Raw genomic sequence first — 17,568 nt, 5'->3', positions numbered from 1 at the left:
TCTAGGAATGTTGCAGGGTATAAAGTGAATCTGAGAGAAACAACACCTGCCTGCTACTGAATTGCTAACTACAAACTCTAAAAAGGATTTAACTTGGATTTCTGGAATTTTCTGAAGTCAGCGTTTTATCCAAAGGCTGCTACATATGCTCATGTCTTTGGCTACCGCCACATGTCCAGGGCTCTTACAGAGCTGCAATAACTTTTAAATGCCTCCCTATGTGAGTCTGCTAAATAGTGTGGGAAACACAAAACCCAGTACTGCTGATCCCAGAGAAATGCAATAACTGGTTTGATACTTTGTTCTCCAGCAGAACTCCATGGTATTTAAGCATTCTCATGGCTACAGGGATCTCAACCACGTGTCTGGTTTTCGGTGACACCACTTTCAAAAACATAAATGTTTTTGAACCAAGCACAACTTGGTATTCTATTTTGTGTTTATGTTCTCCTATGTCTGAATGTACATTTTATTATCTTTCCCCCAAGTTGATTAATCACCTTCCTTTTAACCAGTTAATTGATTAATTGAATAATTTTAATTAAATTTTGCATATCACCCAAACTTCATTGTGGTTTTTTGAGTTACTGAAGTGCGTGGCAACATAAAACAAACAAATCAGAAAAAAATGCTGTCTTTACTGTTTTGATTTCCTATTACAGTAAAACACCAGAACTGAAATAGGCATATCTGGCTGACCATCCTATACACAATGAGTAAGAATAATTTAGCTGAGTGCAATTTACTTCTCAGTTGACATACAGTGGATTCCACTGTAAAATACATAAAATGACTTTGTCCTCAGACCCCTTTTAAAACACACCTATTCATGTTAAAGGACTAAATTGTGATCAGGAAAGATGCTTCCATATAGCCAAAAATCTGCCTTTGCTCCTGGATCCCGTATGTGCTTTCTTTTTCTGCAGTGCCATCGCTTGTGAATGACTGAGCAGAGAGTTTCCTTGTCAGCCTCCGAGAATTTCTTCGTTCTTTTTAATCTCTCATGAGAAATGCACAGTGGAGCACTCCTGTCATATCAGAGTTAGAATGAATGAGATAAGGATTCTAAAGCACTCTGTAGAATTCTTGTGCTGTATACATGATTAATAACAATGAAGTGACTGGGCATTTTGGAGTGGATTTACCTTAGTTAGTGAATTTCCTTATTTCCCCATGAATGTTCAGAGAGCAGCGATTAATATTAATGTGCAATTAGAGAACTGGAAACAAAAGCTGGAAATGGAAAGCATGCCATTAAAAAATTGTAATAGACTCCAGTCTGAAGTGCGAGTCTATAACCTCCCCAACAGGCATTCCCGCCCTCCTGCATAATCAGCACTTACTATAAAAGGCATCTCCACATTCAGAACAATTCTTACGTAGATCCTAATTAGAGAGGAGCTCAGTCATTGCCTGTGTGACTTCTCTGGCTATCTATCAAAGCCTGTTATTTTTAAATAAGGGGTCTTCCTGCTCCAGAGTTTCTGCTCCTACCCGCTCCCAAGAATGAAGCTCTACTGCTGAATTTATAACATTACATTACATGCATTCCCATGGCAACAGACTGTGATGTTGCAAAAAGAGAATTATGACTTCACTACAGGTGCTGCCACAAAGAGAAGCTGGGTTACCCAGGAGGAAGTAAATATTCAGAAAGAACATCTGATGCAACAGGGAAGGGAATAAAGCTCAGCAATGATAGAATGGCTGTTATTTGTGCCAATGTACTGTATCCAAAGAGCATTTGCTTAATTGTGTTGCATTTCGCCTCTATGTACTAAACCACAAGCTAGTCAAAACTGAGCTATGAACATAGGGAGAGTGCCTTACAGTGTGTGTCAGGGTGTTTCCAGGCAGGTGTTTATTGTGGGAACAATGCTCATCATGGAAGTTTTTCACTGCATCTACACGGCATTCTGAAAATGCTAGCTCACATTTTCTTCTAATTTAATCCAGCAAAAAGTCTTTTAGAATAAACCAACCTATTTGATGTCTCAACAATTCATTTGCAGTATTTAAACCCCATCTGGAAGCACCTTTTGTCAGACTAGAGGTCCATCTTCTAGCCCAGTATTATACACTGACAGGCTGTGATTCTCCAGGGCCCCAGGGAAAGGTCTCACCCCTGTCCTACCTGGAGATGCTAAGGACTGAATTTCTGCCTGCAAACCCAGTGCTCTGCTACTGAGCTACAGCCCTTTATTCATTCATTTAAGCTAAGATCCTATGTCCACTTATCTGGCAGTAAAACCAATTGAAATGAGGAAGACTTTTATCTGAATATATAGGATTGCAGATCAAGGCCCTTAACATGTTCATCAGGGGTTAGTCCTGGATTTAATTTAATGCTAGTGTTTAATCTTAAGAGTATGAGAAGTTAATAATAAAGAAGAAAGATCTTCTGATTGGAGACATACAAAAGTGCTATGCTGACAGTTCATTCTGTTTGCAGCCTGATTTCCCTTTTAGCTCCCATTCTGGCTTCCTCTCATTAGAATGGTGTAAGCGATGGCATCACGTAGAAGACAATGGAGAAACCCAAAACTTCTGTCACTGCAGTGATCTGGCAGCCATTTGTAGCGTTGGAGTTTGATGGATATATTGCAGCAATGTGCAGAAAGACTCTGGTTGAAAGGATAGATAAAACTTAAAAGATTTATTACTCAAGGCAAACAAAGTCATTGCAAATACCGGTAGATGTGAAGTTAACACTGACACATGTTAGCTCATACTCAGACTAACTCGGAAAAGAAGCAAGAAGGAAGTAAAGCCTGAGAGTTGGTGATCTACTTTACGAACAGGTAATGTTACTAAAAGAGAAGGAATCAGTAAGGGATGAATAGGTTGCTTTTCTGTCTATTCCATCCCCACGGATTCCGGTAACTTACCGCAAGCTTTACTGTTGCTTTACTCCTAATAAGCAGCATGCCCCAATCCACTTTCCACCAAAGTAGTGTGGGAGATTTAGCAGCCCAACCTAGCAATGCATATTCTTCCTAGTTAGCATGAGAAGGGGCTAAGACCACAGAGCTGAATTCTGATAGGCAAAGACAGGGCATAGAAATTTAACTGGTAGGGAGGGCTCTGTGTGATGTCAGCAGCATCATTATCATTATGTTAGTACTGTAGTCCAGTCTTCCTCCAAGCAACTCAAGAGCACCTGTACATGGAGCAACCTCCATTTATTCTTACACCACTGTTATGACGTAGGTAAAAATGAGTGGTAATTACCAGTCCAGTGTGAACCTATGGAATGCATGGCTGAGGTGGGATTCAAACCCATGTTTCCCATGTCTCTAACCACTACACCACATCTGATATCTGTATCTGATAGTCAAACAAAATTAATCCCATTGTGTAACATGTCGGTGTCTCTCTGGCTTTGCATAACAAAAGTGGGAGGCAAATAATAGAATTGTAATTATTGCTGCTTACTTCCCACTGTGATAAAAACAAATTTATTGCCTCCTGTGTGAATCACACCCAAGGGCATCTCTCTGGCTGTTGTTGGAGGGAGAGGGCTGGATTAGATAGATCTGATTCAGGAAAGCAGTTCTTATGATGATGATGTTGTCATCGTTCTGCTCTTAGACAGTCTTCTCTAACCCGGTGCTCTCCAGATGTTTTGGACTAGTTTCCATCAGCCCCAGCCAATGTGGGAGCTACAGTTCAGCACCCCTGGAGGGCACCAACTTGGGGAAGGCTGTCCTGGAGATGATCACGTTTGGGGCTGTTTACAAATCTGCACTGTGTTCTTTATCACGCAGGGCCTGTGGCTTGTGGCAAACTACACTTTAAAACAAGGAGTAGCATTGATAGTATGTAATGAATTACGCAAAAAGTGCTGCTAGGGGGTGAAAAAGACAAAATATTAACTTTGTGTAAAACATTTGAATTTTAATGCTGAGTGCTGACTTAGAACCTTGCATTTTCTTCTGCTTGCTTTTGAGGACTGAGAAACGGGGGTCATAATTTGGCAGCTGGAGCGAGGGGGGGAATCTCTTTTTCCCCTTCTCACCTCAGTCCCCTGTTACTACTTTGTGTGCTGTTATTGCCAGCCAAGCCACAAGTAGAGTGCTTGACAGGAGGATAAGATCCAGATTTGCAAACATCCAGCATAGAATATCTACATTTCAAACTCAGAGCTTTGTGCTACAGCAGCCTTTGCAAACCTGGGGCCTTGCCTAGAGTGCAAAATAGCTTGGCACCAGCACTGGCTAGGATTGCCAGCTGCTTCTCTTTTTACCAGCTTCTGCTCCTGTGCCTCCAACAACAGATTGATCGGCTGATAGCAGCAGTTATAATGCTTATTTGTCTACTGTGAGAAGCTTTTTGTTGTTTAGTCGTTTAGTCGTGTCCAACTCTTTGTGACCCCATGGACCAGAGCACGCCAGGCACTCCTGTCTTCCACTGCCTCCCACAGTTTGGTCAAACTCATGCTGGTAGCTTCGCAAAAACCATCCAACCATCTCGTCCTCTGTCATCCCCTTCTCCTTGTGCCCTCAATCCTTCCCAACATCAGGGTCTTTTCAAGGGAGTCTTCTCTTCTCATGAGGTGGCCAAAGTATTGGAGCCTCAGCTTCACGATCTGTCCTTCCAGTGAGCACTCAGGGCTGATTTCCTTCAGAATGGATAGGTTTGATCTTCTTGCAGTCCATGGGACTCCAACACCATAATTCAAAAGCATCAATTCTTCGGCGATCAGCCTTCTTTATGGTCCAGCTCTCACTTCCATACATCACTACTGGGAAAACCATAGCTTTAACTATACGGGCCTTTGTTGGCAATGTGATGTCTCTGCTTTTAAAGATGCTGTCTAGGTTTGTCAGGCCAATATCTATAAAGGCGTAGGAGTAAACCAGGTCTGCTATTCTCTGGTTAGCTGCCTGCTACCCTAAAGAGATCTATCAGGGTGTTTGTACGGAGCAGGGGGCTAGAAAATCAAGTGCACAGAGATGGGACAAGGATGTGATGAAAGCCAAGCTTTAGTGCTCTAGCTGTGAGGCTGGCATGGCTCTAACTTGGGCAGGCAAGGAGGAAGAAGCAGAAAACTGAGTAGGTGAGACAACAAGGGATTATTTGATCACTTCAAATTTCTGAGGGTCTTCTGCCACTAGAAGGCACAGTCTGCAAGTAGCAGGGCTGACCCCACCCTATTTCACCACCTGAGGAGAAATGGGAATGTCCCACCCCTAGTTGCCCTCTGCTACCTCCCTGCTGAAGTCTCGCTTACCAGGGTCATGTGATTGTGACGGCTTCCAGTGAGATATTGTGGAACTCTCACAAGATCTCACTGAGATCTCACGGGAAGCTGCCACTGCGTGACTCTGCCAGCTGTGGTAGGGATGGGTTGGTCATCCATGGGGCACCACCCCATGGGATTTTGCCACCCAAGGCAGCTGCTTCAGTCTGCCTCACAGGCACAGTACTGGCAAGTACTGTGTTGATTCAGGGGAATCTGCACACTTTTTCATGCTTCCAAGAACTAATTATTGATTGTTAACTATGCTGGGATATACTTGTTATGGGGAGCAGTTATATCAGATAAAAATATTTGGCTTGAAAATTACTACTTTTAATTTCAGTATCCCGTTCACACATGGAAACAATGCTTGCAACAATAGTGCATTTCAAACATTGTTACTGTGGAAAAATAGGTGGGTGTAGAGAGAGGAACTGGAAGAGTTGTGCTATTCTCTTATTTTAACAGAAAGCAATTATCTTTGCATTTAGTCAACCCTCCTGTCTCTACAGTTAGGCAAGGATTTTCAAAGTCAGCAATTTACATTTTGCAGAGCAACATGCCCTCATCACTGTAGCCCAGGTCTTTAATATGCAGGAATCTCAGCATCCAGCTGGTAGATTTATGCCTGGTGGAAAATAATACAAATTGCAGAGAACTTTCAAGTCTCCTGAGTACAGAACAAACTGTAATTAATTGATTTGTTAAACGCTGATAAGATGCTCGCTCCTGTTCAAAGCATGGACTGACATCCCTGACCTGACATTTCTTAGATTTCAGCAGAACTTCCCTGACCCGACATCTTAAGAGGCAAACACAGGGAAGGGATTGAAACCGAAAGACCAGAGCAAATGTGTGTTTGTGTATATGTATTTTAAACCTTAACTATTAACTTCGGTTTGAGAGCCAGTCCCAATCTTCTTCTGCTATTATTATTATTATTATTATTATTATTATTTACCCACCCTTCATCCCAAGGTCCCAAATTATCAGAGTGTTATTTTAGTCATTTAATTGTCTAGTTTATAATGGTAATTGATTAATGAAGGTGAATGAATTAACCCCAATTAATTATAGTCATTAGTGGACTGGCGCCTTCACACTCATTTTGTAGCATACCTAATCTACTATTGGCAGGGTAAACATACTTCAGGGAAAGGAATGTGTGGTCCATCTGTCCTCCTTGTGGTAGGTTAACCTCCTTGCCTACAAGACTGCTGGGGAAAGTGCTCTGTGAGAGCTTCTGCAATGTTGTGATGATGCAGTCATATACAGTGGTACAGAGGTCCGTACTTAACCTGAAACTGTTCTTAACCTGAAGCACCACTTTAGCTAATGGGGCCTCCTGCTGCTGCTGCGCCACCGCAGCACGATTTCTGTTCTCATCCTGAAGCAAAGTTCTTAACATGAAGCACTATTTCTGGGTTAGCAGAGTCTGTAACCTGAAGCGTATGTAACCTGAAGTGTATGTAACCCGAGGTACCACTGTATTTCGATAGTAACATTTTCATACTTCAATTTGCATGTCTTCCTAAGCATGCTCTAATTTAAGTTAATACCGCTACCTTACTAGTGGCAAATTCTGAAGTGCTGGCGTTCCTCATGACACCACATCCCTTTTAAGGCTATGCTGCAAAAATGAACTTTTGACCAATGAAGACATTATGACTTCAATACCGAGCCACTTTCCCCTCTCATATCTACCCATTTGAGCAGTTATCATAAGTTCAAGACCTTGCTAACTGTTTTGGTTAGCCATAAGAGAGTTTTGGATAGGTTTCCAAAATAAAAGTGTGAGGTTACCTTTAATCATGCATGTCATTGTCACCTACCTTTTCCTCTGCTTAGCTTATTTATTTGACATGCAGAACATGGACCAAAGAGATGGCATCATTGTCCCTGCAGTGAAATCAATGGCAATGCTCAGTCACTGCCCATCTCTGCACCAGTGTCAAGGGTGGCAGGCCAGTGCCTCATTCCATAAATCAGGACTGGGAACCCATGGCTTCTCATTATGTTGTTGGACTAGAACTCCCATAACAGCCACCAGCATGACCAATAGTCAGGTATGATAGGAGTTCTAGTTCAATGATATCTGGAGAGCCACAGGTCCCACACCTCAACCCTAAATCTTAAAGTGGCTTTTGCCACAAATGACACATCCTTCATACTTTTTGCCTTTAGGTTGGTAACTGAACTGCAGAAAACCTGGAGAGATTGGATTTAGCCCAAGGGCCTACAGTCACTGACACCAATTCTAGGTTCTCTTCTGTTATGGAACTATTCTGTTTCCTCCACTTTCGAGCTGCAATATTTTGTCAGCGAGAAAACATGGGTGTGTCCCCCCCTCCCCATAAGCTAGCAAGTCTACTACAATTGTGACTATTGTGTGGAATGAATTTTCAGGGAGCATTTACTGGAGAGTGCTGAGTGAAAGCGCTGCCCCTCGCAAAAGCCCCTGCTTTTTTGTGAATGATTTTTTTTAAAAAAGAAAAATTAAGAAAAGATTGAAAATGTTCCCAGGGATGGTAAACAGCTCTGTACCAACATTCTCCTTCCACCTTTTATTATTAAATTGAAGAGCATTAAGCCCATACCTGTCAACTTTTCCCTTTTTTAAAGGGAAATTCCCTTATTCCTTGCAAAAAAGGGAAAAAGTTGACAGCTATGATTAAGCCTAATCTTCTGTTCTACTTTCTCCCTGCCCTATCCTTAAATTTCAGGAACGGTGAACTTAATCTGTTTCATTTTCCTTGCAGGCTTTTGCATACCCTTGCTTCATATTGAAAGAGGCTTCTCCTCACACTCCACATTCTTTGGACCATGTGTTCTTCTCTTTCCCTCTTACAGCTTATAAATGGTCAAAAGCGGATGTTTATGCTTGCAAAAGCAGCTACTTTGAGTCACCCCCCTCCTCTCCGAAGCAACAAGAACAAGTAACATAGTGGGGTAGAAATATAGTTCATCATACCACCAGCGCCACACAAACAAACACCCTGTCCCGAAAACCACAGAGGCTAAAAGGGGTGGGCCGAGCCAGAATGATCGTTCCAACCCATCTCAGCACAGATCTTGAGCCTAGGCAAACATTTACCTCATGCTGAAAACCACAGAGCTCTGTTTGTATATAGAAAGAAACAAAACAGTAGCAGGAGATTCGGGGGGCGGGGCGGGTGGGGAGTCTAGTGGAGTCACAATAAAAGGGGAAAGAGAGCAGAGTGCTCACAGCCTTGGGAACGGAAATAAGCCAAGGGCAGTATTTCCAAAAAGGATCGACATTACTTAGAAGTTTGAGCCATTTAGGGTCAAATCAGACATGACAACCATGCAATTAATTATTGCATTACTTTTTCTGCATCCCCCACCCCAGCAAAAAGAAATATCTAATAGCTGCTGTGAGGAGTACTGATGGATCTCTAGCAGAACCATGGCAAAGGGTACAGGTGACTTAGCCCATTGCCCCAGCCACGTCCCTGTTCTGGATTTGGCCCCCCATGGCTTTTGTTGTCGTAGCCCCATCTGAGTCCCCTTGCCAAGCAGGCAGCGGCTAGGCGTCCTTGAGGAACACTTGCATGAGAACAGAATCCACATACAGACAGTCCAGAGGTCAGGGAATCCGGATGATCACAGAGCCAGGGGTCCAGATGGAGAGCAGGAAGCAGCAAGATGGCACCAGGAACTACAGGCGTTGTTTCCAGCATCTGACTGCTGCTGAGAGCTGTGTTTCAGAAGGCCAGAGCCAGCTGGTTCTCTTCAGTGCCTTCTCCCCCTGCCCTTGAAGGTTGATCAGCTGCAGGTGGAGCCATCCCACCTCTCTGCACTTCAGGTGAAGCTGACTCCTGGCCCATGTCAGTTGTTTGCATTGGGATGAAAGCTCTCATTGGCCAAGGCTCAAAAGAGTTGTAGTCCAAAAGATCTGGAGGGCATCAGGCTGGCTACCACTGGCTTAAAGGGATGCTCCCTTTTTGTGGGGTGAGTTGTTGGGGGGGGGAAATCAGTCATAAGCCCTGTGCCATTAAGAACTTCTGCACTAGTTTAACATGTCCATTGTTCCTGATGTTGGAGATGCAGTATAGTCGGACCTTGGATCCTAACGCCTTGGTACTTGTATATTTTAGCTCCCGAACGCCGCATACCCGGTTTGTGTTCCAGTTTGCAAATGTTCTTTGGAACCTGAATGTCCGATGGGGCTTCTGCAACTTCCGATTGGCTGCAGGAGATTCCTTATGGAGCTATTGCAGTAGATGGAGGCCAGGGAGCTGCTGTGAAGGACTTAGGGCCCCTTTTTCTGTGCAACCACTCTGCCTTTGCAGATGCTTCTCTCCCGTCACTGTTAGAATGTTCACCCTGTGGCTATTCCACAAATAATATGAAGCTGCTTTATTATACTGAGTCAGACTGTTCATCTAGCCCAGGGGGTGGGGAACCTCAGGCCTGGGGCCAGAATGCAGCCTGAGAGGGGAAAGCAGTCAAAGCTGCCAGCTCCCAAAGTCTTATAAACCATTCCCTCAGATGTGGGAATTCTTTCTTTTCCCAATATTTTTCATGCAAAATTCTTGCTTCTAGAATCACATGGTATAATAGTTTCTCTCTGTCCTCAGGAACCATGTCCTTAGTATACATATGCATCTAACTGTTCCAAATATTGGCAGTGATCACTTTAGGTATGCCTGGTACAGTATATGCATAACAGAACAGGCCTGCATCATGCTGAACCCTGAAGTGACCTGAAAACATGACAAAAATGCCATAAAAAGGGGAGGAATGGGTGGGTGTTTGCAGGCTTTTTCAATGGTGTCTCAAATATACACGTGTAGTGCCTTGGAACGTAACCCCCACATAAACTGGGAGTTGCTGGAACTTCAAAATATTGGATGCAATTCCATATAGTACTTTTTACCTCAGGACAGTTTCACCAAAAGTGGACAAAATCTGCTCTCTTCATTTCACATTTAGATATTCTAAACATCTGAGGTGGTACTTACCTACCATATTGTCCAAAGTTTTGAGGAACTTCTAACCATTCCCTTTAGGCTTCAGCTAGGCCTGGACGATGTATCGATACAGGTATGAGGGCCAGACCACGATGGCTGCTTCACTCAGTGGTATATTGTGGGTGAAACCGCCCCCGCTCCTGAATCCCTCTGCCCCTAGCACACGAGAGAGAAACAAGCAGCAGCCATGAGCTGGCAAGAGAGGGACTCAGGAGCAGTGGCAGTTTCACCCACAATATACTGCTGGGTAAAACCGCCATCCTGCTTGGACCCTAATACCACTGAGGGCAGAACAAGCTACATGGGCCAGGGCCAATGTAGCTTGTTTCTCCCTTGTTTGCCCATGCAAGCAGGCAGCTCATTTAAAGCTTCTCTGTTCAGGGACTGCCCACCCCTGAACGGAGAAGTTTAAAAGAGCCCCCACCCTGCCTCCAGCTCACACAAGCCAGAGGCGGATTGGGAGCTCACTCCATCTTTGGGCAAGTGGGGGGTGAGCGGGCTGCCTCTTTCTCCTGGAAGAATGAGGCAGCTTGCCCGCCTCCTCCAGCTGGTGAAAGCAGAGGGAGCCCTGTGGACAGAGCCTGACACGGCTCCCTCTGCCTTTGAGTGAGGTTTCCAAACCTTTGATCATGGATGCTTTGGTTGGGATTCATGCATTGCAGGTAGTTTGGACTAGATGATCCTTTGGGTCCCTTCCAACTCTATAATTCTACAATTCTGTGGTATAGAAAAAGAGCAGGGATCTGTAGTCTCTCAGCCCCACTCACCTCACAGAGTGTTTGTTGTGGGGGAGGAAGGGAAAGGAGAATGTGAGCCGCTTTGAGACTCCTTAGGGTAGTGATAAGGCGGGATATCAAATCCAAACTCTTCTTCTAGTAAAGGAGCTCAGTAAGCAAGAGGCCTACACCTATTGCTCCCCTCTGCTAGCCTTTCTGCTTCCACACATTCTTGTTTCCCCTCCTTCCCTTTCTTCTCTTGCTTCTGCACCCCAATACAGTGGTACCTCTGGTTAAGAACTTAAATCGTTCTGGAGGTCCGTTCTTGAGCTGAAACTGTTCTTAACCTGAGGTACTACTTTAGCTAATGGGGCCTCCCGCTGCTGCCACACCGTCGCTGCGCAATTTCTGTTCTCATCCTGAAGCAAAGTTCTTAACCCGAGGTACTATTTCTGGGTTAGTGGAGTCTGTAACCTGAAGCGTCTGTAACCCGAGGTACCACTGTACTTCCCACCTCCGCCACATCCAAACTTCCTCCTGGGGTCTGCATTTGAAAACCATACAATAAGCTATTCACAAAGCAGGCAGCCAATAGGAAAATCAATGCGCCGATACAACTTTAAAGAGACCTCACCCGTGAACTCGCCACAATTCTCCGAGATGGTTGTAGCTGGAAGGGTGAGCACATGACTGCAAAAGGGAAGTGGCCTTGCTTAAGAGGAAAACATTTAGCTGCTCTGCAGCCTCGAACACAGATGACACGACATTTTCTTTGTTGCCAGGAAAAGAGGGCTGGCCAGCTCATTCATTAGAATATTTTTGCATCAGGGAAACAGAGACAGAGGAGGAGCCGACAGACAGAAGACGCAGAACGTCTTCATTAAAGATTAAGCAGCAGAAATGGACAGCGGCAGCCTGCGAGGCGCTTTCGCCGCAGGAGCAAATAAGTCAGTGAAATAGCCCAGAGACACTCAGATTGGGATTTCATTCTATTAGCTGCCCTTATAAGAGGCAACAAGTCAAGGGGGTAGGATGGGCCAAGGAGGAAACTGCCTTTCCATACTGCCAGCTGGGCTTCCGTCACACAGTTCCACGTTAGAGGCAATGCCTGTGGGGAAGCAGGTAGGTGCCCAGTGGCACAGAGGCTCCCATTAGCTGCACCGCCGCAACTCTTGGCAGGTGCAGCCTCAGAGCAGAAGCTCTGCTGAATGAGCAATGAGACATGACAAGCAAGAGAGTTTCTAGGGAATTGTTGCAGGCCTCAGGCAGTTTTATGGAGGCTCCAGGCTAGATGACCGTAACCACCCAGGAAGGGCCTTGTGGTTTAGAGCTTCATTTCTGTTGTGCAATGGGATTTGTAGGAAACGGGACAGGGCATGTTCTGGGCCTCAGCAATGGGAGGGAAGGGTCATATCAGCACTTACCAATGTCTGGGCCAAATGCTATCACGCACATGAGAAGGTAGAGATGCCCTTACAGTGCAAACCCACTCAAAATCCCTATTCCATTTTGAAATGTTGTGTGGTGTATGTATACCTCTTTATATTACAGGGTGTGTGGCTAATTTAGACACACAACATTCTTTTTAAAGGCATGCCATGTTATAACACCATTTATTTATTTTTTTAAAACAGAAACTGTGCTTCATGCACAAATATGTCAAGAGACAGCATTGATGCAAAAGAGTGGCGCTGTGGTCTAAACCTTGGGCTTGCCGATCAAAAGGTCAGCGGTTTGAATCCCCGTGACGGAGTGAGCTCCCGTTACTTGGTCCCAGCTCCTGCCAACCTAAGAGTTCAAAAGCATGCCCAAAAATGAAAGTAGATTAATAGGTACTGCTCCGGCAGGAAGTTAAACAGTGTTTCCGTGCGCTGCTCTGGTGTTGGTGTTCTGTTGTGCCAGAAGCGGCTTAGTCGTGCTGGCCACACGATCTGGAAAAACTGTCTGCGGAGTGGACAAACTCCGGCTCCCTCGGCCTGTAAAGCGAGATGAGCGCTGCAACCCCAGAGTCATTTGCAACTGGACTTAACTGTCAGGGGTCCCATTATCTCTCTCTCTATATATATATATTACTAAACATAATAGGTTATGTTCTTTAGGGGGTGTATGGTGTGTTAGGGGAGGCATAGTACCTCTGCTGGGGTACACATTGTGCTCCTCCTGGGGTAGTTTGTTCCGCCTTTTGTTCCCACCCTGTGCTCAGCTCTCACCTGTGGCTCCTAGAAACTGTCAGTGTGTGACAGCAGCCACACCCTGGAAAGGACCTCGATTGGCTGGCTAAACCAGGTGAGGGAAGCTGATGGGTCTGAAGCCCTCAGTGAGTTAGGGACTTCCCCTGCATGCAAAGACCGGCTCCAGCAGATTGAGCAGATGAGACAAATAGTGGGTCCAACGGTCAAGAAGGCGGTTTCTGCACATGCTGCAGTGTAGAGGGAAGTGAGGGGCAGATGCGGCTTGTCAACCTGGGAAGGCAGCTCATCCAGAAGGAAAACTCTGATCCCAAACCTCTCCTGCAAAGTGGGATATCATCGGGATAAGACAAAGCTAAGGAGTAAATCCTACACAAATCTAAAGTGGAGTCCCTAAGACAGGTGGATGGCATCCTTTATGCCTCCTTCCAACAACCCCTATAGCCAAGCAAGTGCCAAACAAATTGCTCTGCTTTCCTTTGGACCACATCAGCAAGGCCGAGAGTGTGGCATTGTCATCTGGGCAGCCCAGGACCTCCAGACACACTGCTCAGGCTTGCACCCTGGGGAACTCCCTTTGGTGCTAACAGAGGTTTGTCTTTGCCCCCAGAAGTGCACTCCATTGACTTTCGAGGCAGAGGGATGCCAACCATGTTCTTTAGGCTATAATGCTGTGCACACCAACTTGAGAGAGTAAGCCCATTGAGCAGAGGGGTCTTATGTTTCCAGTACTGTAACTCTATCAGTGCAAACCAAACCAGGTCATTTTAAAATGTGCAGGAAGCCCAAAAATACTCTTAAAAAGCTGTGTGTGGTGGACTGTAACATACAGAAGACATTGTGTGGCATTGCGAATCTTGATAACTTACAGCTGACCAAAGAGACGTGAATAGTTCCTAATCATATGAATTTCGGTTACTTACCAGCCTATTCATTAAATCTGCAGAAAATCAAATGAACAAAAGCACTATTTCCAAAGCCAGCAAATGCCTCTTTTGCCTTTAGATGATGTGCTGCAGTAGCCATAATCTTAGAGGCACTCCCTTCGGCGAGAGAGAAGCGGGCATTGCCCTTCTTGAGATGGTGCCGTTTTTATAAGTACCGGTACTTACAATTTCTTTTATTATTATTATTATTATTTATATCTGCTTCTTGATTAACCAGCTCGCTACTCCATTCACCCAGCTCGTTAAAACACCGCAGCGATCGAGGTTGCCTAACGCGTTACACCCGGTGCCATCGCGCGACGGTCCCCTTGCGTAACTACTTTCATCTAACGAAGTAGGTTTGCTTGCGCGTACAGAGAACTATTGCACAAGGAACGTGGGAGCGGGAGCGAGGCCGCCTCCTGACCACGAAGCGCCCTTCACCACTAGGGGCGCGGTTCCGGCAGGCGGCCTCCCCTCCCCTCCTCCGCGTGCTCCGCCACGCGCCCGTGCGGCGCTTCGGAGTCCAGCCTCGCCCTGGCCGAGGTCGCGGCGCGCGCTGCTCCCAGGCTGACCCTCTGCTGCTGCCTGCTGGCGCGCAAGGGGCGCTGCTCCTGCGCCGCCCCCCCCCCAAGCTGCGGAAGCGGCGCCCACCGCACCTCCTTCGAAGGGGCCGCCTCCACAGAGTGCGCGAGCAATTCCCCCCCCCCGTCCGCGCCCCCCACCACTTCCCCAGAGTGTGCGGCAGGCAGCCCCTGCTTGCCTCCCTGGTGCTCTCCCGGCTTCTCCCCCTCCTGCTCCCGCTGTGTCAGGCAGATTACAGCGAGCGGCGGGAACGAGCGCGCGGGAGGGCTGCCTTCCTCCGAGGCGCCCCGCGGCGGCCGCCCAGCAGGAGGCACGCTGCTCGCCTGGAGGGGAGCGACTTCCGACGGGGCTCGGCTGGTTGCCAGCTGCGCGCTCCGGCAGCTTCCAGGCCCGCGCCATTCACTTCCCAGCTGCGGGCGCAGGAGCCGCCGGCCGGGAACAAAAGCCCGGGAAATGAGCTCCCGCTGCTCCGCTGAGGAGAAGGCGGAGAGCTCCCCCACCCCACCCCCGTCCCTTTCTTCAGGCGCCGCGCTTCTCGGGCCGCTCAGGCGGGCTTCTTGCCTTCCTTATCCTTGCAGCTCGCCATTCTAAGACAGCGGAGTTCGTTCCTGTTGTGAGCGCAGTCCCGCGCCACATGAGGGCCGCCCGCCTATTCAGACGACGTCTATCATCCGCGTCAGTCATTCCCAAAGTCTGCCGCCGCGACGCGAGAAAAGAGATGCGTGGAATGAGAAGCGGCGGGACCCAAAGAAGCGGCGGCGGCGGCGGCGGCGGCAGCTGGGTGTGAGTCGCGCCTCTCCCGGTCAGTTTCCTAGGCGAACAGGAGTCAAGCCACCGGCCCATATAGCTCGGTGTTGTCGGCACTGACCGGCAGTGGTTCTCCAAGGAGCCTCTCTCAACCCTACCTGGAAAAGTCTGGGATTGAACCCCGCGCCTTCTGCATGCCAAGCAGGTGCTCTGTCACAGAACTATGTATGACCCTTTCCCCTAGAGTGGGTTAACATGTTTCTGACATGTTTCTGAGCAGCAAGACCCATGGTTTACTTGCAGAAGATCTGAGGCTCAATCTGCAAGGAGGTCAGGCAGGCCTGGGAAAAGATTTCAGTCCCAAACCCTGCAGAGCTGCTGCCAGTCAGTGGAGCCTGCACTGTGCCGGATGGACCACTGCTGGAGGTTGTGCGCCTCTGAATCTCAGTTGCTGGAACCCGCAGGGGGACAGAGTGCTGCTGCTCTCAGGTCCCGCTTGCAGGTTTCCCACAGGCCAACAGCATTGCATCCAGTTCAACAAATGCAGTTCAGCTGTCAGACCTTTGGCTAACACAATTAGAGGCACATTTCATGTGGGAAAGCAGCTTTTAATGTGACTGCTCGATTTGGTTCAATATTATCAAGACACAAATATCTGAAATACATAGCTGTGGTTCAGCTGACTGGGAAATCCCCCTGTCAGTCAGAAGCAGACACAGACACAATTTCTGACCTAGACAGCCCCATCCTGCATGTCAAGTCATTGACACAATCCCAGCATCACAAGCATCTACTGTCAAAAGTGTTGGCTCCAGATATTTTGGGCCCCTTGGTCATTACTCTTTTATTAGGCCCTTCTCCACTTGGCCTTCCTTCCAGATTCCAAGTGCAACACTGCCCTGAAGGAGGCAAGCGGAGACAACTGCTGCTGTTCCTCTTTGCTCCTATCATATGTGGAGGGCAGGCAAACATGCAATAACATGAGAGCAAGCAGGGCCCAGAAACACTGGGGATCAGCAGTGGGTCTCCTGTCCCAGCTGTGCTGATCCCTGGCAGACCGCATGTTCAGCTGCAAGCACCTGTCTCTTTGAACCACCGTGTAGATAATGTGTGTCATGCAAGGGGATATTGGAGAGGGTGGGGCATTGGGCTTCTTCTCACTTTATGAAGCAATATTGTTTGCTGCAGTTACACAGATGTTTCCAGCAGTAAAGCCAGGTAACCAGAACATTTTGAGGACTACCATTCCCATTAGCCACAGCAAGCATAACCACTGGTTGGGGATGATGGGAGTTGTAGTCCAACATCATCTGGGAACCCTCTTTGTACCTATGTTGCTGTTTGCTGAGGATCACAGATCTTTTCACTGCAACAGGAAAATACAATTTTGCATCTAAAGGTTTTCGGAAAGTATTGAGAAGTTATGTGAACCAGCTTTGTAGGCTGCCAAACACAAAACTATTACTGGCTTAGCTGGCCAGACAACTTTCTTGTAAAAAGCCAAACCTTCATCAAGGTCTTGTGAACCTTATGGGCATATCATGTTTGTCAACTGCTGGCAACACACTATAATCAAGATGTCGACTCAGCTGTGTGTGGGATTTTAAGAGTAACTTCTTGTATGTTTAGATATCTGTCCAAGAGAAAATGTCCTACATACAAACTCAGATGCTCATACATGCAATAGATGTGTGAAGAAAGGCCCTGATCTGCCCCACTATTTCTTTAAGCCAGTCAGTCACAAAGGGGTACTCAAGATGCTTGTCTAGGAAAGGGGACCAGTGGGGCCAAATGGCTCTGGATCTCATTGGTCAGTAAGAGCCAGGGGCCACTTCTCCAGCAGAGGAGACTTTGAAAAGCTGAGCAGCCTTTGCAAAATTGTTCCATCCCACCATCAGGAATACAGACTGGACTTTTGGGGAAGTGGAACTTCCTTGCTGCCTACTTGTAAGTCAATTAGAACTATATTGTAGTGGCTAAGCTAGGATCAGTTCAGTGCTCTTATTTACAGTTGTACCTTGGTTTTTGAACAGCTTAGTTCCCGAATGTTTTGGCTTCCGAACATCGCAAACCAGGAAGTGACTGTTCCAGTTTGAGAACTATTTTTGGAAGCTGAACGTCCAATGGGGCTTCCGTGACTTCTGATTGGCTGTAGGAGCTTCCTGCAAC

At 46.8% G+C, this 17,568-nt stretch overlaps 1 long non-coding RNA gene across 1 annotated transcript; it reads right to left on the bottom strand.

Annotated features, from left to right (window-relative positions):
• Nucleotides 1-618: 618 nt before the first annotated feature.
• LOC307224724 lies at nucleotides 619-1,534 on the bottom strand. The gene is made up of 3 exons (XR_013842720.1): nucleotides 1,344-1,534; nucleotides 1,146-1,233; nucleotides 619-1,028 (listed from the first exon to the last, which is right to left on the bottom strand). It is a non-coding gene; the product is annotated as an uncharacterized lncRNA (long non-coding RNA).
• Nucleotides 1,535-17,568: the final 16,034 nt, after the last annotated feature.

This window comes from Podarcis cretensis, assembly GCF_951804945.1.
Source record: "Podarcis cretensis genome assembly, chromosome: 1".
Taxonomy (NCBI): Eukaryota; Metazoa; Chordata; class Lepidosauria; order Squamata; family Lacertidae; genus Podarcis; species Podarcis cretensis.
This window is presented reverse-complemented; position numbering and strand designations above follow the sequence as displayed.